Source organism: Amblyomma maculatum, chromosome 10 (genome assembly GCF_055883805.1).
Source record: "Amblyomma maculatum isolate TAMU_Amacu chromosome 10, ASM5588380v1, whole genome shotgun sequence".
NCBI lineage: Eukaryota > Metazoa > Arthropoda > Arachnida > Ixodida > Ixodidae > Amblyomma > Amblyomma maculatum.
The window spans coordinates 174,936,487-174,953,319 of NC_139353.1; the positions used below are offsets into that span (position 1 = coordinate 174,936,487).

The 16,833-nt window shown below is 42.7% G+C and overlaps 1 long non-coding RNA gene across 1 annotated transcript in view; it reads left to right on the forward strand.

Moving 5' to 3' along the window:
- The window catches only part of LOC146177973 (uncharacterized), a 147,496-nt gene extending 146,756 nt beyond the window's left edge, over positions 1–740 (forward strand). Inside the window, exon 7 of the long non-coding RNA XR_014701409.1 lies at positions 418–740. This is a non-coding gene — a long non-coding RNA (uncharacterized LOC146177973). The remainder of the gene's footprint in view (positions 1–417) is intronic.
- The last annotated feature ends 16,093 nt before the right edge of the window (positions 741–16,833 follow it).

Genomic DNA, 16,833 nt, shown 5'->3' on the forward strand with positions numbered 1-16,833 from the left:
TAAAAAAGGAAATAGGATCACAAACTGAAGAGCGCATTTTCCAGTGCTTATGAAGTAAGCACTTAGCGAAATAAAAGCTGTTATCATCCAGTGAACACTTATTACTCAAAAAATTTTTCAATCTTGAAAAAATGCCTAAATTACTGTGCTGATAAGCACAGCAAAACACATCGCACTGAGAGGAAAACTGCTTCCAAAAAAATATTGAATTTGCATTATGGGCCGCATAATCTTGAAATATGTCCCACGTTTTCGCAATGAATAATTCTTGTCTGTGTCAACTAGCAGCAAGCGCATTTTATGTCTCTGCACAAAAAGGGCACTCTGCGAGCTCTTGTTCTTGTTTGGGGCTAATGAGCACTGCCAGTTTCGTCTATAGCGCATGGCATGCAATAAAGATTGAAATTATAATTGCAGGTCGCAAGAAATGTGAAATGTACGAGTGGAGCGAGACTGCACACATACGAGCGGATCTTAAGCCCCCGGGCAATATTTATCGGAGCTGCGAGCAGGAGTTCTATACGCTGTGCGGACCGCACAACGAAATCATTTACCGGTATCTGGGCTGCAGCAATGCGACATATATACAAGGCTAATATCAAGACCAAAACATTTACTGTGCTATGTATTTTTGAAAAGCATGCAGACCTAGTAAACTGTTTTGCGGATACATTAAGTGTCATGCATAATTTATGCGAGTCGCCATTTTAAGTTTGATCATTTCAGGGTGGTCATTGGGTAATCCGAAATAATCGAATTTTGGAGCACGATCTGCCACTCAATAAAGTCAACTTACCTGAATATTCTCTAAACTGACATTCATTTACCTGGAATGATTTTCCCCTCTATACTTTTTTGCAAAGAAAAAATAATTTTTCAATAAAAAAATTTTTTTCAATAAAGATAATTCTCTCGTATATCATTTACACCACATTTTGATTCCTTTATGTTCACCCTACATATGATTTATATCTTTTGGAGAGAAAATCCTTCAAGTGATGTAAGGTGATTATATTATAGGAGTGCCTATCGGTTTTTCACCATGCCACTAACGTTCGTGTGATGCTTCCTTCTTGGGATTCCGGAATGCCGGAATCCACACCGGCTACAGAAAAAATTTTGGAGACTCATGTCATCTACGAATTTCGAGGAAGCTAAGGGTGTGCACTTTCTTGCGACCGTACTCGAAACTGCTCAAAGCTTTTTCATCTACACATGATTGAAGATATGTACGTCGAAGTTTCATTAAGGCCTCTGTGACTGCCAAATCCAGCATTCAGTCGGACGAACAAATCTTTCTCTAAGCGAAAACGATAAATCCCCGTTTTTTTAACCGGTATTGGCGCTCGCGTTTTGAGTTTTAAATTAAGGGCTAATTTCTGACAGGTGAAGAACAAGGCCGGGCCCTAATGTTCACTCGATTGCATATGTAATCGGGCTGCACGATATAACTGAAGTACGAAAGACCTGCCAATAGAACTATAGGTTTGCATAGATAGCAATTTGGGAACTGCATACATCGGGACCCTACCTAATACAGATACATGTTACTCGTTCGCCACGCAAACATGTTCGTAGGGCTAGAACAAAATGGTAACTTATATATTGTCACGTAGCCGTTTAGGCCCGTAACCAGAAGGTTGGTTTTAATAGGGGGGTCGACCTGGAAGGTACAGAAGAGTAGGTCCAGAGAGCACTGAGAGACAGCAGCCGACTTCAGCTTCTTCTCGAACGCCACGAGACCACTTCTTCCAGTCCGCGCACGAGACTCTCGATGAGCTGCCGCCTAGCGGCTGCTGTTGCACACGCTACAATATCGGTCCAGAGCTACTTTTCAATACGAGGTACGCAACTACTGTTTCATAATTGGACGTGTGAGATTATAAATGCATACTGAACGAACAACTGATTAGACGAGCAGAATATTTATGTACACGAAAAAAAAAACGCAAGTCGAAACATAGACGGAAGGAATTAAGACGGTCGCCTCGTATCTATAATGTAGGCGCTGAAAATATAACACAGTACTTTCTGAGGTGTATTTGATTGTTTCCCGAAATATTTTCCAGGGATTTATATTGGGCGTGTGCCAATATTTTGGAATAGCTTGGTCAAAATGGCAGCGTTTTCTCATTCTTTGTAATTTTTAACAACTTTGCATCAGGTAATTCCGCTATTTTCGCAACAAAAGCATTTTTGTGTGTCAATATCAGGGACAATATTTATAAATTCCGCACTTAAGACCTGATTGCATCTCACATTTCGCTTTGTCTTAAATAAATAATAGCACGGTGTTCCAACTAATCTCAGCGTTCAGCTGTGGCAAAGCTTTTTAAAAGAAAGAACAAGGTGAGGAAATGAAATAAGTGAAAAAGTAGAGCTGGAATTTTCATGCGCAGCTACTTTATGATAAGTGCGGAATGCTTCTTCCTGATGCCGACACGGCATACACTTTGAGAACGGTGGCCGAGTATTTTACTTTTTTTAATTGAAAGTAAGGCTCCTTCGAAACATTCGTACTTTCTAGCATTAGCTAGTGCGAGCAATCTTGATATCGCTAGAAATGGTTTTCATGACACGTATCCGTGTTTAGATATCGCCTTATTCGGGAACACACTGTGAAAACGAAATAAGGAAGCTAACATTAAAGTCTCGGCAAAACTGCAGGATTCCTCGTGCAGGCTTAATTGGAGCCCTCCCAGCCTATTCTCTTCTTCCCTGCAATAAAACAATAATACTTTCTGTGTTAGTCACCACAGCAAAATATGTCTAATAAAATGAGTGTTTCATGGAGCATTTCTACGGACTGGCCAAGTGTTTTTAAAAAATCGACTTTTTAGCGGGGCAACACAATTAAGTTGCGCAGTCGTATCGTTTGTGGTAGAAACATTTTCAATATGTTTCAGCTTCAAACCACAATAATGAACTAAACACCTGTTTTCATTGAGTCTGCTTCGCTCCGAAGTTTCCTCAATATCGAAACAAGCGGTATGGTTCTTGCACGTATAATCAAAAGCCACTTAGCCGATGTACTCCCACTAAGAATACTTTCTGCGTTTAAGTAGGCAGAACACAACTTTTGTTAGCAGGGTTGCAAAAAAAATGCTAAAAAGCATTCAAGCATGATGTGGCACCTCTGTTCTATCCTTTGAATACTTAACATCTATCCAGAATTCATGAAAAATTATGTTTATAAGCGCGTCCACATTTTCAGTCTTTGTTTAATGCCACGCATGCCTGAATTCGAGAAAACCTGACATAAGAAGGTCGTGCAGCCTCCATTTGGCTTCTAGTTTCGTGAGACCGGTAGGCTTGGAAGCGCATATCGGGCTCCGAATGGCGGGCCATTGATTTCCAGAACAAGGTGCCCATGTGGGCCTTACGTTGCAAATTTGAATGATTTATAACTTGGCTAGTGACTGATATAGTCTGATCCACAAGCCTGCCATAGGGGATAGTCACGCAGCACCCTGGATTTAATTCAGTAAATTCCTGAGACTGTATTTGACACCATAGTGATCGACCACATTGGACCTCTGCCGACATCAGCAGAGGGCAGTCGGTATATATTGGTGGATGTAGATTATCTGTCAAAATTTGTAGAGGTTGCTGTTGTACCCTCCCTCGCTGCACACTACGTTGATGAATTTTTACAAGACTGGTTCGAGTGGCGTCACGGGCTTCAACAAAAACTAATATCGGACAGCTCAACCACCTTTCGAAGTCACGAAATCCGTGCCTACCTGCGCCGTACGGGAGTTGAGCTCCATTTCGCACCGGCGTACCATCCTCAGGCGAATTGTCTCACCGAACGGAAGAATCAGACCATACAATAGCGACTCACTCCTTTCTGCATGAACAACAATAAAGGTGAGGCAGACTGGGATCAGCGCCTCCGAGCGGCGGCTTACGCTATCAACACTTCTGTGCACAGTTCTGCAGGAAGAATGCCTTATAAGATTGTATACAGACAACAGCCTCAACTGGCAGGAACTAACTTGGAAACGCCTATCAACATTGGAACCCCTGTACCACTATAGACAGCGCATCAGTTCGGAAGCACGGAAAAGAGCGTCTCGTGCGCAACAGGTGCAAAAACGCAACTAGATCACCGACATCCACGAGCTCCTCACTAGAGCTGGATACAGGGTCTGGGTGCGACACGGCCGACAATCAACAGGGCGTAGGCTGACCGCGAAATATGACGGGCCCTAAGTAATCACTGCGAGCTTAGGTGACAATACGTGACGTGTGTGTCTGCGGCATTTCAGGCGGGCTCGGACGGGCGGAGGAGAAACAATGTTGCAGTGCACGTATCGCGGTTAGAGAAAGGGTCGTCCGCCTGCAAGACTGATTAGGTTATGGACGGAATACGTTGTGGTGCCTCTTCCTACTATAATAACTGCCATAGCCGAAGTGAAAGTGTTTGCATGGTTCACTTCAAGCATTGGTTTTCAGCGCAACTTTCATTATCACGGTCGCTTGCAGTGCCTATATGATCTCTGTGCGTCGGTTCATGAGAAACCTCTGTCGTCTTCGGGATTCCACAGACATTCGTAGAATCCTCTGCCTCATGAAAGGACTGTGGTGTCTCTTCTTTTAGGTCTGCAGTCATGGCCGAGTTTGAGGCCGAGACAAAAAAATGTAGAGGTCGGAGAAGTGGAGCGGAAGAAGACGAGGAATATAGAATAAATCAGGCCGTTCGAACTAACTGCCATGCATCTGCTTGTTCGCCGTCACACAGGATGCACAGGTTGAGAATAGATTACTAATATATTGCATACCGGTGAAAACATGTCATGATATGAGCAATATTTTTTCAGCCATCCAAACTCAGTGCAATATAACAACTATAACCTAGTCAGATACACTGTTGTCAAATGACCGAAACTGGCGGAACAACATCGACCAGTGTATGCAAAATGTATTCAATCTAGATAGGCCATACATACTAACAGGATAATATCAATCAATGCATACAAAGGTGCATGCAATGTGGATAAGTCATCACAGCTGCCCATTTGGAAGCCATCTCAATTAGTAGCAAATATTGACCATTCTGAGTTGACAGGCCATCAGTGATGGCAGGAGAATATTGACTAACCTATGTTAAGATGTATGGCATTTTGGCAAGGCATTTCAGTTCATCAGGCAATATCGACCCCTGCACTTGCAGATATACACAGTGTTGGGAAGCCATCACAACAGGAGGGAGGATATTGACCAATGTATGCCAAGATAATATTGATGTTGACAAGCAATCAATAGTCGCATTGTAATATTGACTAATCTGTGCCATGATAGGTACAATGCTGGCCAGTTGCCACCGCTCATTGTGCAATATCGCCACTGCAACCAAAAAGTATGCATTGTGGGGAAGCGAATAGGAGAGGTGGGATAAAATTAACAAATATATGCCAGGATATATTCATTTTCGACAAGCCAGCTATACTGGCAGGACAATTTTTACAATTCTATGCCATCATCGACAATTTTAACTACAGATACACACAATGTTAGGAAGCAATCATGTTGGCAAGGCGATATCCACCAATCTATGGCAAGATTTATTCGATGTTAACAAGCGAACAATATGGACTGGACAATATTTACCAATGTATGGAATATGTAAAATGTTGGCTATATATAGTAGCCATCGCTCGTTGGGCAATATCGGCCACTGGAATGGAAGATGTAACAATGTTGGGAAGCCACTAAGACTGGCGCGATGATATTCGCCAAAGATTAGTAAGATATATTCAATGTTGACAAGCCATACATACTGGCAGCAAATATTCACCAATGTATGCCATGATTCGCGCTATATGGACAAGACATTCCATATGACTCGGCAATATAATCAGCATATATCATTGTGTATACAATGTTGGCAAGCAATTCTATACACAAGATCATTATTGCCAGCTATTAGGCAGCTGAATATCAACATAGGGGGAGCATGTAAATCACGTGTCTAAGATTGGGCAATTTTATCGCATGGCTCTAACATTATTGGTAGCACATTGGCAACACAGGCTACTGTCGGACAAGGCGTCGAAAATAATTTACAATATCGGCCCGATCGGATGTGCTACCTGAGATGGTTTGTTCTCGTGTAAATATCAATTGCTGTCTTCAAACGTCAACAAAGCAAGCGGAGCGCTGGCTCCAGCATCCAGCTGTTTCATTACTCTCTCAAAGCTCCAGGACACCACAGCCGGGACTAGACAGGGAATTTTTGTAGAAATTATGAAGGGGGAGGTCCCAGCATACGAGCCATATGGGCAGCAGTGGCCATGGAGGCAAAAATAACCGGGGACTGGAAGGCTGTGCTGTACTGTGTCGGGAAATATTGTATACTTGTGGAGAGATAATTGGTGCGAATAAAGCTTTCAGATTCGTAGTGAAGTAGTAGGTGCGCAAACAGAAGCACAAGACAGCAGCAGAAGATGCGAGCACTGCCGGCTTCGCATGGCGCACGTGTTAAGAAAATGAACAAGCGCGACTCTGGTTCCTCCCGTGCGCAAGAAGAAAACGAAAACTTTATTTGGCCGTATGGTGTTTTTCCAAAGTTTTCGGGCGTCTTGAGAGATTTTTTCTTGTATCTCCCGGATTAGGCTCCTTCGACGTCGTGCACCTCTAAGCAGTGGTCGGTGCCCCTCATTCCTGGGCTACACTGGCCGCTTCTGCCCGTTCAGCTCGATGTACCAGGCCTTGTTGGTGTTCACAGAGGTCGCTGGAATACAGAGGTTGTGTATTTTCGCCCCCGCCTCTATGTTTTGACAGGTCCAAGTGATGTGATATATTTATTATGAGTAGGTTTTGGTATAAACTAATTATTTGTCTCCATACGACACCTCCCTGCATGTTGAAAGATTTGTACGGCCTAGGATATCGCATTCTTCAGTCTGTAGTTTTCTAGGATGACCCACTATTACTTGCAAGCTAGCAATAGTTCTGTGGGTTCATCGGATGCTCGAAAACTGGTGCATGCTTGAGCTATCTATCAGCCTCTTTGTTCCCTGCAGCCATTGCTGCCCTGGCAAAAACAATAATTTTTGTGTTGTCGTGTCTTTTTCTCCTTCGTGGTTTTTAATTTTGTTGCTGACTGAAAGTTTGCGGAGGGAGTGACGAAACAGAGTTTACTGCAATATTCGCTGTGGTAATAAATCCCCAATGCGTTTTTCATTAAGGCTTCAGAAAACATCCTTAAAGCCAGCGGCAATAGCTCCGCAGAGATTCTGTTGCACAGAATAGTAGTTTTAATTAGAGGATTCTATCATTTTCCTCATGGATGACTGGTTGCTGCGCTGACATTTCCTTCATTCTCTCCAGCGTAGCGGATTTCCTTTATCTCAGTACCGTGCGGTGGAACCTGTGACATGATGTGTAAATGTCACAGGTTCCACCGCACGGTGGAACCTGTGACTGTTCTGCGTCGCCATTTCTCAGATTCCTTGTTCCATGCCATTCTTCATATTCTTGATGACAACGAGAACCAAGTTTCATTACGCAATGCCTTTGTCCACTGGTTTTCTCTAAGCCAATGGTAATGCCACTGGCGTTGATAGCAGTACGCCGACAACATTTAATAATAGAGTATACTACTTATAAAAAGTCACTTTCCCTGAGTAGTTCGTGCGCGCATCTATTTAGCTGCAGTACTCAAGTTCAAGCTTGGTCACAGCGTCCGCGGTTCGATGGATGCGCAACAAGGGATACAAAACTATCGATGTAACTCTTTAAAATTGAGAAAGAGAGAGAGAGAGAAAAAACTTTTAATGAGCATAATAATCAGTAAGGATTCGCAGGAGCTGGGTGGTCGGTGCCCCTAGTCCAGGGCTCCGCTGGCAGCAGCTGACTTGCGGACTAGCTGGATAATCCAGGCTTGCTGGTCCAGGTTGTCGCTGGTCAGGGCCGCCTCCCACTGCTCGTGTGTCGGGCATGGCACTAGTAACGTTGGGTCAGGTTTGGCCTGGCATTCCCAAGAGATGTGATAGAGTGTGAGGCTTGCACCGCACCAAGGACAGTAACTCGTGTATTTTGTGGGGCTTATCTTATTTAAAATGTGAAGATTAGGGAATGTGTTTGTTTGTATTTTTCTCCAGTCTATAGCGTCCGAGGAAGGAAGTTGGTTGTGTGGTGGTGCGAAAATTCGTCTTTCTAACCATAGGTTTTCCAGCCTGTCGCCGTAGGGTCCTAGGGAGGGGTGGGGTAGGCATGGGGATCCGCCCGGTTTGTGAGAGCTCGGGCTAGATCATTCGCTACCTCATTTCCTTCTAGGCCTTCGTGTCCAGGTGTCCATGTAATTGTGTGCGTCTGGGAGATGGAACGTAATATTGCACACGCTCTTCTGTGAGGTTTTCCGGCCAGGTAGTCCCTGCAGGCTGGTTGGGAGTCCGTCACGACGGGTGATGACTTCTTTTGGTGGTCTTGTGTTTTTATGGTGACGGATATTGCCAGTGATTCCGCTTCCGCAGGATCCTTGGCATAGATCGAAGCCTGAATAATTGGCCTCTTCTGGTGGTCAACTGCAGCGTGAACTTGCCAGGCTCGCCGTAAGCCCCTATGTCCACGTAGACAACTTCCGCGTCTTTAGACAATTGTTTTTCCAATAATTTGACTCTGGCTTTCCTTCGACCCTCCTGTAACTTATGGTGCATGTGCTTGGGTATCGGGTTCACATAGATGTTGTTTCTTGTGGATGTGAGAATTTGTGATTTGATCTCAGAAGTTCTTAGTGCCTGCCATAGCCGTAGTTTTGACAGGATTTCCCTACCCGCCTGCGTTGTTGTTAGGCGTTGTTTCTGACTCTCTAGAACCGCCTCCTTGAGCTCCTGGAAGTTGTTGTGTACTCCGAGTGCCCAAAGACGTTCCGTTGATGCTGTTGGGGGGAGGTTTAGGGCCGTTTTATAGGCTCCTCTTATGATAGTGTCAATGGCCTTTTTATCAGTGATTTTAATTTCGTGATATGGGAGCCCGTAGGTAATCCTGCTAACGACTAGGGCTTGTACAAGGCGGAGGGTGTCCTCCTCCCTCATCCCTTTCCGGTGCCAGGTCACCCTTATATACATTCTGAAAATTTGGTTGACTGTGGTTTTGAGTGTTTTGATTGTATAATCCACTCTCAAATTGCTTTGCAACCATAGCCCCAAAACTCTGATCTTGTCCTTCTCTTGAATTGTCTGGTTTCCTAGAGAGAGCTGAATTTCTCCTGGGGACTTGTAATTTTTTCTGTGTAGCCTGATAACTCATTAACACTTCTTTTTGGGCGAGTTCGTACATATTTGGAAAACTTTGAAAGAGCGCAAACACACACAACCACTGAAGACAAGAGACGAGACACAAGCGAGACACGGCGCTTGTGTCTCGTCTCTTGTCTTTAGTGGTTGTGTGTGTTTGCGCTCTTTCAAAGTTTTCCAAGTAGCCTGATAAGTTCGGATTTTTCTGGGGAGCATTGAAGACCGCTCTCCCCGGCAAATTCCTCGACTAGGTCTATAGCGGCTTGCAGAGCTTCTTCTTTTTGCGCCAAGGATCCCTGAGTAGCCCAGATGGTGATGTCGTCCGCGTATAAAGTGAAGTCAATATCATTGCAAGTCAATAGTTTTTTTCCTAAATTTATCATTGCTATGTTAAATAGCATTGGAGAGATTATAGAACCCTGCGGTGTACCTTTGTTCGGCATGGGTACTTTTGGTGATCGGATCTCTCCGATTCCTATGGTGGCTGTGCGATCTGAGAGGAAAGCCTTCATGTGTTTGAAGATTTTCTCCCCGCAGTTGATATTGTTTAATTCGTGCAATATGGTTTGGTGGCCAATGTTGTAGAATGCTCCTTTGAGATCTAGTGCCAGAATGAAATTTTCGCCTTTTCGGGGTATGGTGTTGATGACTTCTTCCCTAATCCGGAGGAAAGCATATTGCGTGCAGAGTCCCTTGCGGAAGCCCAGGATGCAGGAAGGAAAGATGTTTTCGTCGATGTAATTTTGGAGCCTGAGGTGGACTACTTTTTCATAGAGTTTTCCCAGGCAAGAAGTGAGGGAGATAGGACGGAGACTTTGTACAGCCGGTGGCTTTCCAGCCTTTGGTATGGTGATGATATCCGCGTGTCTCCAAGCTGAAGGGACCTGTCCCTTCTCCCACAGTTATTCGTTGATGTACTTCGTTAGGTCTTGCAGATGTTCGGTGCTTAAGTTCCTAATCATGGCGTAGGTGACTTTGTCTCCTCCAGGGGCAGTGTTTCTTGTAAATGTACGGGCGGCTGAGTAGACCTCCGCCAGTGTTATGGGGGAGTCAAGGGAGGGGTTTGGTTGACCCGCATATGAAGTTTGGCAAGCCGGAGTAGGGTCTCCTATGTATTTCTTGTGCATGGCGGTGATCAACTCTGCATCTGTGCCCGGGTATTTATGGGCTATGGCTAAAATTGAGAGCATATCCAACTACCAATGGTAAAAAAAGCTGATTTGTCACTCACAAATGTTAGAGTCGCTTATGTCCGAAATTTGAAGGCTGCTGCCATCAGAGCCAGGCGCCTGGCGACGTTAGGCTTCGCGCCTCATTCTGAGCTTAGAATACGCCCCCCCCCCCCCCCCCCAGTACCGGCCTATAGGGGCTCCACTCAAAGGCGCTTAGAAATCTTTTTGTTTTTTCGGGATAACAGTTTCAGGAGGCATTTAATTTATAAACCTTCAGTGAATCAAAGTGAAAAAAGATACAATGAGCGTCAGGTGCGAGAATCATGGTACTCCAAAGGCATGTACATCAATTTAATGTCTCAGAAGTGCCGCTTGTTAAGAGCCGAATCTTTAAATATTTTGTCATTTTACCTAACTGCATAAACTTTTTGAAGCGAAAGACGTAAGCACTCACCTTACCACGTTTCACCCATTTACGGCTGCATACGCTAGGAAACGTATCATCGTCATGATCCAAATTATTGTTACGGCTGTGCCCGTGGGTGATAATATAAACATTGGGACATTCATTTAGGCTAAAGTGAATTCGAATACTGGGTTTCTGAAAACAGCTATAATTTTTTATTTTCAGAAACGTCCATGTTGAGGCGCTACTGATGTCGTCTACGGCAGCCGCTGCTTCCGCCGATGGTGTGAATGCTTTGCGATCAAATGTGCTTTCTATATGAGCCACTTTGTGCGTTTATAGAAAACGTAATAGGTTTGTAGGAAGTATTGTGCGTCTGGCTCTTGTTTTGAAATGGCACCACAACATTTTCATCACAGTTTTGTGCCCTGATGCAAAACGGGCTACGTTCACATGAAAGGTGTGCAAATGCAGCGTTTGTTCAGCATGCCAAAAAATGAAGCGCTCCGAAGAGCGTGGGTGTGCAACGTACCGAGAGTAAAGCGGGGCTGAAAAATGGGGGCGCTTACATAAATGTAATTCATTGAATGACATGTTTCCAGTTTTATGATATCATATCTTATTTCGTGTTAGGACGAAGCCCGACTAGTTAGAAATGATAAATGTACTGAACAGGAAATACCGCATCGTGATATACTTAAATCTGCAGCAAAAACAAAAATAGAGTTGTTTTGCAAGAATGGGGGTATAACGTTCAATAACAAAATAGTGCTACTGTTGACACCTACGCAAGTAGCCTAGCCGATTTGAACGTCCTAAGATTTATCGCCTATCGGCCCAAGCGGTGCTTTCACCATTATTGCAGCCGTAACATAGTCACTACGTGTCGACAAATTAGGATTCATTTTTTCAGAAACAAAGGCACGCCACTCGAGGAAGAATATAAAATGTTCCCGCTTTAACTCATATTCACTTGGATTCGCATTTATCATCTGCTAAAGGCGTTATTGTATTCTTGTGAATGAACCATATATTTGTTTTATTATTTATTTACAAGTACTACAAGTTCCCTCCGGGATAAATACAGGAAGGGCGCATATAAGATTATCTGATATATTTGACACATTGTATGGACAGGTTTGGTAACATGTTGATGTAATAACTTATGACAGTTTGCATAAAGTAATAAAGCGCGCAAGTAGCCAATGGTTTCACAAATACACATATTAGTAATATTTACTCATCGTCATATAAAAATAAAATAGAAAGTACAAACTCCGATCAAATAATTATAACAATGGCTGTGGCTTTCGCAATGATGTTTTTATTTATTGATCTTAAAACAAACGAATTAAATTGATTATTAAATGTACTGTTCATTGATAAATTTAATGGGTTAGGTCAAATATGAAAATTTGGAGCAGTGAGGAGAATATAGTTGTTTGGTAAGTACCTTTATTGCCTATGCCTGTGGTACTTGTATCATATCTAATGTACCTTGATGTACCTTTTTCACGTGCTCGCGAATGAGCTCTTACATGCACATGGCTGATTTGACTGATTTTTCGAGCTATAATGTTAGCGTTTTTTTGGCAGCTAAGTAGGAGAGCATGATACTTTATGCTTTTTAAAAACGTATCGTCCCTGTTTTTTGTAGTCACTAGAGTTTGTACACGTGTACCTTATTGAACTTGAAACAAATGATGTTCTTGTATTCTAGAGTAATTGTTATGGACTTGTTGTAGGCTAGCAATCGTTTCTGAGACGGTGCTTGCCAAAGTTTCATAGCGTAAATTTGTGCATTGAGCGGGGTGCGGACTGCCTTCATCAGAGCATTTTTCATGATGGATTTTTGAAAACCTGGATGTTCTCGCTTCATTGCTATTCTTAGAGCTGCTGATATTTGCGTGTAGTAGCATTTGCCAATTAGTGCATTAAGTATATGTGATAAAATATGCAGCTCTAATTGCTGAAAAATGCATGTGTTGCTTCTCTCGACACAGCTTTGTGCATATAATTAGCGTATGTACCATGTTCAATGTCACAGAATGTAGATTTCGGTGAAAGAAAATATGATTGCTCCGAAAAGGAAGCACAAATATTGAGCCAAGTGCGCACACATAAATGATAGCTTCGCACGTATGTCATGGGAAAATTAAAAACACGACTAAATCCAAAAAAAATATAGTATAAGATGCTCATGACGACAAGGGAGTCAGAAATGCATGGCTTTTGACCTTGCAGTAATATTGTACAGCTGAAAAGATTTCGGCTGTTCTTAGTGTGAAAACAATGCAATTTAATAACATTTTTCCCAATCCTAATTGCAAACCTTTAAGCAATAGGCACAAAAGCTAAATATATTAGCTTGTAATGTGAAATTCTTCTATTTTTGTTGCAGGTTTTATGCTAAAGTTTAGACTTCCACTCTTCCACTCTTCAGTATTTTCCGGGACCAAGTTCCACCATCGCACATGAGTTCATGTTTAAACACATTCCACTCAGCTGCCAGGACATCTACAAGCATCTATTATATTCGCATTTTTCCTTGCATATTTAGTGCTCTTTAGCCCTATTTAATTTATTTGCTATTCGATGGCACACATTAACTAAAAACAAATTCTTGAATTTATGGTTATCAACAAAATCCAGAAGGTTTCTTTAACCTAATCAGTTTTTCTACAGTTTGTTTCTCTAAGCTTAAGAATAGAACAGTATGAGCACTACCAACTAAATGTTCTGATACTGTCTGCTACTTCGACTGATATTGCAGGGGTTTCAGTCACCCTTGCTGTCAACCAGTTATCTCGTATTTGTAGCCAATGGAGCAAGACAGTTTCTTGATGGTTTGGGAACAGCGATTTGTGCAGGTAACGTTATATTAAGTCACAATCAACAAGCTGCTTGTGCTGCCTCTGTTCTCTAGGCGGAGTCGACAGTAAGAAATTCGAAAGCATATTTCCAATGGAAAAGCCAAAGGAATTATTGTTAATCGAGAGATGTATTACGCCCTGCCGGAATAGACATCCTTACCTTTTTCGGAGAAAATGGCTAGTGATTCAGGAATACATAATGGCGTTGGTACCGCTTTATTCCTCATCAAAGTTCAGGTTAGGCTGATATGCAACCTACTACACGACCTGTGCAGCAGCGAGGCTGCTTTCAATAGTATCGAGAGCAAGGTTTTATTCTCCAATAATAATTCATCGATAATCATTTGGTATTATTATTAGTAGTAGTAGTAAGTGGTTTTTCGTCTTTCGTTTATGTTTTCGTCATTGGTATCAAATCATCAGAAGTACCTGTACAGGAATGGTAAAAGTAAAGCAGTAGAGAAGATCTGGAAGAAACCAAAGAGATGAGCGACAGGAAGAAAGGACACCATTGGCTAAATATGAAAGCTAAGCACAATATTTTGCAGGGGTGCAAATCGAGATTTCTCCTTTTGCTCGCTGCGCAATACTGATTTCAGCATATTCTAGCAAATATGGCTTCTTTTTTTGCACATTTGTGTATTGAAGGTTGTTTGTCTCACTGAACAGTGTGGCGCCCAATAAGGTGCGGCTATTAGTTTATGCAATTCCAAAGGATTGTGTTTTGGCCGTTAGGACATTAGATCGGCTCTTTTACGGGGCGTAGACGGGAATTGGGGGCCCGTACACTGCCTCGGGGATTTTCTACATCTTGTTTACAACAGTGAAGAATATTGGGGCTCATAAAGCGTAGCTATCAGGGTATAAACTTGTTTACAAACTTTTTTACAAGAGTAATCCAAGTTCTACATTGTACAAAAATCACGCTGCGGCCAAACAACTGAATAAACACAGCTTTCGTATGGTGCTCTCAGTGGCAACCTACGCCTTGCGACAACCAGTTCCAATAGTAATTAGCAAGTTAGGCACTGCTCACTTGTTCTTGCATCCCCTTTGTTCATCCCTTTTTTCTTTGAAATTGGCCAACCATCCCTGATTAGTATCTATGCTAATTAGGTACGCTGGCTTCTCACTTGTCCTATACATTCATGCCGATTGGACTTGGTCATGAAGGGACTCACGCGGACTCCTTAAGTATGTCGGGGACTGTCTAAATTTCCTCACTACGCGTATTCTTTAGATTACCTGCATGGCCTCTACAAATTAATTTTACTGAGGTTCTTACTGTGTATTTTTTTGTGTTACATTTGCATCGGCAACCTTTTTGGGGGTTTCTAGGCACTAGCTTTTTGTTTTTTTTAAGTCGATATTAAAGCGTGTTAAATGGATAAGCTTTCTGTCTGCTAAAAATAGTTTTTCTTAGCAAATTGGTCACACCAACTCTCCCTTTTGGTGTGCACAATCTGGCAAGTAGATGGTTGTGCCAATACTTTTGAATTACGGCAAGTGTAACACGCTAGAGCCCATTCACCGCTAATTTATTCTTTGCAGTGATGTTGCAAGTGAGAGATTTCGGTGGACGTAGAAGAGGGACATCGAAATCACAAAATGTAAGAATCAGGTCTTGTCTGTCCGTAAGGTTAGCCAACGAAAGGATCACGTTTGTCAGTGCGTCGGCCAGTGAAGAGGTACATGTGGTCAAATGATAATACCCACACAAAATACATAGGGTACGTAACAACAGTAAAAACTGGAAAACCTCCCAGGAGCATTAAGAAACATGCAAGTTCTACCAATGTTGCACATCATCATCATCATCATCATCAGCTTGACTGTACCCACTGCAGGCCGAAGGCCTCCCCCATATTTCTCCAATTAACCTGGATCTGTGCTAGCTCCATCCACTTGATCCCTGCTAACTTCTTAACCTCATCCGCCCACCTAACTTTCTGCCGCCCCCTGCTACACTTTCTTCCCCTTGGAATTCAGTTTGTTATCCTAAGCGACCATCGGTTATCCTCTCTTCGCACTACATGTCCTGCCCATGACCGTTTCTTCATAATATCCACTAGAATGTCAGCAATTTGAGTTATTTCTCTGACCCACTCTGCACGCTTCCTATCTCTTAATGTTACCCCTACCATTTTTCGTTCCATAGCCCTCTGAGTTGCCCTCAACTTAAGTAGAATCCTCTTGGTTAGCCTCCACGTTTCAGCCCCATAGGTGAGTACAGGTAAGATGCAACTGTTGTATACTTTCCTCTTGAGCGATACCGGTAAGCTGCCAGTCATAATCTGCGAGTGCTTGCCAAATGTGCTCCATCCCAATCTTATTCTTGTTATTTCCTTTTCATGGTCCGGATCGGCGGTTACTACTGTCCTAAGTAGACATATTCGCGACTACTTCCAGTGCTTCGCTACCTAACGTAAACTGCTGTTCCTTCCCGAGGCTGTTGAACATTGCCTTAGTCGTCTGCATATTGATTTTTAAGCCTAGCTTTCTACTCTTCCTGTCTAGGTCATCAATCATTATTTGCAGTTCATCTCCCGAGTTACTTAGCAAGGTAATGTCATTAGCAAATAGCAGATTACTGAGGTATTCTCCATCGCATAGTGGGATACAATAAAAGCGCGCAAAAACGCGGAACATGAAGTAGAGACAGGCCGACTGAATACCAACTGAGCGGAAGTTTATTGGTGAAGTAGCAATACATACCATGAGCCATGTCCAGATCTTAGAGATAGGAGGTTAAATACCTCATTATCAACGATAATCTTCCCAAGTTACTATCATCAAGATGTCTAATCTCTAATTTTTAAAACACTGGAAGCAGTTCCTTTACAGTCCACGCCTGTGATGTAAATTTCCTTTACCACAAAACGTTTACTAACTACCTGATGATTGTATACCTTAGAACCTTGCTTTCGTTGATATTTGCAGCGTATATATAGTTTGTTGGCGACCACATAAACAAGTAAGGTCTTCCTCGTGCCATGTTCTGACTCTGGTAAATTCGTGTAGTCTATCATTTAGTTAATGCACTGAGGGCATACGTACTTATGATGACGCAAAAAAAAGAAAACGTCAAACGAAAAGTACGCATACGAATGTTATGGCGAAATCAAAGGAACAGACGAATC